Below are 3,774 nucleotides of genomic sequence, written 5' to 3'. Positions count from 1 at the left end.
CCTGATCTGGGCAGTGTCTTCACGCTGCCCGCCCCCGCCGGCCCCCACCTCTTCCGCACAGCAGATCCAACCAACTTGTCTCCAACTGTAGCGAGGGGGCGTGGGGAGGGTCCAGGCCCTAAGAAGCCCGGAGTATGGGAATGGATAAAGGGGCCCCCACGACCCCCGCCGTACCGGCGGTCGATCGGGGTTTACACGGAGGCTCATCCAGGATTAGTCCCTGCTCTCGACTAATCCCAGCAGCTGAACTAACCCCGGGGTCCGGGAGCCAGGCCCACGCTGCGCGAGCGGGGGTACACGGCGCGCGGGCTGAGCGGAAGCGCGCGCGGAGGGAGGGGCGCCCCGGGAGGCGGGGCCGGGAAACCGGCTGATCCGGTCTCTGTTCTACGACCTCTCCGGAGCCGGTGTTTACCCGGGAGCCGGACTGAGGAGGCCGGGGCCGCTCGGGCCCGGAAGCAGGGGAGGGGAGCGCAGTCGTGGACGGGGGCTGAGACCTTTTCGGGTCCCCGTACATCGACTTCCAACCCTCGTTCCTGAGCGTGAGAGGGAGCGACAGACAGACAGATGTCTCCCGTCCTTTCTCCTATCCAGTTCCACGATTCAAACTCGTTGCTAAATGAGGGGTGCGTGAACGGATACATGCCCCCTGGAAGAAGGCAGCACAGCTTAACCCTCCGCAGCGCGGCGCGCCCCCCAAGCCTAACCCCTAGCCTGCATGTCAGCTCCGGTGGGAATGGGGTTGCCGGGAGAGGATCGGGCCCAGCGGATGGCACGGGGGCCACTTTGAGGCGTATGAAGTAGATGTCTGTCCTCAGTGTCCGTCCTCTTGCCCCCATCCCTGCGTGGAACCGATTAATCCCAGTATGGGTTTCGATCCCTCTTCTCCCGTCCGCGTCCCCCGGCCCCCCTCCAAGGTGTCTACCCCAGACGTAGCCTCCACTCTCCCCGGGACGCCGGCCCGAGGGCCCAAAAGAAGCCAAGTGGGGTCCGGTTTTCACACTTTTATTGTAAAGCTCGGGAATAATTACACGGGTCTTTCATTGACAGCTCAGCAAACAAACCGGAAACGAACCGAACCGGAGGGGTAGGGGAGGTGCCTGCGCATGCTCGCGGCGGGGTAGGGGGGCGGGGGTGGTCAGAGAAAGAGAAAGACAGAGACAGAAATCATTACAAATCGACGGGATTGTGCTCGCAGCGCCAGGGACGGGGGTGGAGTGGGGGCGGGACGGGAGCCCTTCCCGGGAGGAGCGAGGCGGTGGGAAGTGGCACGAACCAAGAGAAACACGACCCCAGTGTGGGCATCCGATGCGCCCAAAACCCCCCTCCCCGACCCCCGACCCCCAACACACGAGAGAGACACGGCCCCCCTCCCCACTCAGATAACCCGAGGAGACACAGTCTCCCCCTCCCCACGGGCAGACACACCGCCCGGGAACCCCATGGGCGAGACACAGTCCCCCCTCCCAGAGAAGTCCCGCGTGGAGACGCCCCCTAAGAGGCTTTCTCTTGGCCAACACAAGCCAACCAAACACCAGGAGACGGCCCCACACAGGGAAGAAATGGCTCCGGAGGCCGGGCCCTCAGGAGAGAGAGGTATCCCAGAGCCCCTGCGAGAAAAGACAGCTCAGAGCTGCCCAGTCTCATCCGAAGTGCTGCAAGTCAGAGACACCCCTGGGGAAGAGGTGCAGGGAGGGCCAGAAACATCTCTTCCCAGACATGCTTCAGAGATAGCCCCCTTCCCTGGGAAGAGAGATGGCCCAAGACTGACATGCCTTAAGTACTCCGAGAAACCCTGGGAGGACAACAGGCTCCCCAGAGAGCCTGGGTAGCGGGGGAGACATGCTCCCATGGTCCCCAGCGGGAATACATGTCCCCCCCACCCAGAGACTCCCAAGGGGAGAGATAGGGCCTAGGGAGCCCCCAGAGGTGAGGGATGCCCCAGAGACCCTCCCCCGAGGATGTGAGACGCGCTTCAGGGACCCTAGGAGAGAAGTATGTCCCCATATACCCTCCCCCTACCAAGAGACATGCTCTGAAGTAGGAGGTAGGGACAGACTAGGTCCCCTCTAGGAAGACACTGACTGGGTCAGGCTGGGTTTGAGCGGGGTCTCCTCTGGCCAAATGTCGCCTATTTGTACATAAAACTGTACGCGACACAAGGCATTGGGGAAGGGCTTCACAGACCTAGGACCAACAGGCATGGTCCCCAGTGCTGTCACCCATCCCCTGCCCACCTTTGGTTTCACCTCTCAAGTGCCCAGGTGGTGACAGACTCAGTGCCCCAACCCCAACCAGGGGGCTAGGGGCTCTGCCTTTGCCTGTGGGAAGGGCTCCTCCTCTGTGCTTCTCAGCCCTCCCAGCCACCTGGGCCACCCCCTTCCTTCTGGCTTCTCCACTGTGCAAAATGCTCCTCTGCCCTTCCACCTAGTGCGCAGGGGTCTCCGAGACCAGGCCAGGGTGCCCAGGCCACCAGGGGCTTCCAGGGGAAGTCCACGGACCCCAGGAATGCCTCCTGTCTGGACCACCCTCTCCACCAAGCAAATGGGCCTCGTACAATCCTCTTGCCAGAATCTTGACCCCCAGGACCCAGGACAGCCCTCGAGGCCACTGACCCACCAGCGGGGCACCTCACGTTACCAACTGCACCACTATTGCACCTGCCCCGTTTGTGCAGGGGGAAGGGGCTGTCTCTTTAACAAGCCCCAGCCCACTTCCTGGGCCTCCCCCAGGGAAAGGAGCCTTTGGCCAATCCCTAGACCTGGTTGCTGCCACCCCAGGCCACTCTACACCACTCCCCCCCCACCCTCCACTGAAGGGCTGTGTATGCTGGGGCCACGAGCCTAGCAAGGCTCTCCTTCCCAGCACTGTTACCCCAAGCCAAGCTAGGGGCACGGAGCAGAGAACAAGGTGATTCTTCAGCCCCCTGGCTTTCAGGGGTGGAGGTGGGGTCTCTGGGGTTACAGGAGTCAAGACTCCAGCAGCACAGCTCCCAAAGGCACCAGACGACCCAGCAGCCTGTACCCACCCCTCCCACCCTCGGGCCACACCCCCAGGCTTAGACTAAGTCAAGCAAGGGCCATACCCTGTGTCTCCAGCCTCCCAGCCTGGGCCCCTGGGGAGCCGGAGAGGTATGGGCCAAGGCAGTGGGGGTTTGTGGAAGGAAGAGGGGCTGAGGCTTTGAGATGGCCACAGTGGGAGATGGGGCCTCTGCAGGATGCCCCTCACACCCTGGCCCCCTGAGGTGAAGAAAAGAATCCCACCTCATCATGGCTGACTGGGCTTCTCTGCCCCCCGATCCCCCCACGCCACGGGACCCCTGACCCTGGCAAAGGGAAGCCCAACTGGAAGAAGGGGGCCTGGAGCCCAGGGTGCCCTAAGGCAGCCCTTCCCACCCCCTGAGATCAAGGCAATGGTGGTTTTACAGGCTGACGGGTCAGTCATGGCAGGGGCTTGGGGGGGGGTGCAGAGCAGAGAGGGGGCAGGGTGCAGGTACCCCCTGTTGGGGGCAGCAACCAGCCACCCCCTGAGCAAACCTTCCTGCTCCCAACTCACCCAACCAGGCCAGAGGCACAGTCTCCCCACCCCCGGCCAGCTGCCCCCCACAGCCTCAGGGCCCCTCCGTGATGCTCGTCTGGATGTGGGGGCCAGCCTGAGCGGGGATCCCCCCCACCCCAGGGCACAGCGCAACAGTTCCAAAAAAATAGAGATTTGTATTCTTAAAAAAAATTAAATAAAAGCCCAGCTCTGCTGATAGGCGAGTGTTCCCCCATCCCC

This window comes from Delphinus delphis, chromosome 3, assembly GCF_949987515.2.
Source record: "Delphinus delphis chromosome 3, mDelDel1.2, whole genome shotgun sequence".
In the NCBI taxonomy this organism is placed as follows: domain Eukaryota; kingdom Metazoa; phylum Chordata; class Mammalia; order Artiodactyla; family Delphinidae; genus Delphinus; species Delphinus delphis.
Note: the sequence above shows the minus strand (reverse complement) of the source record.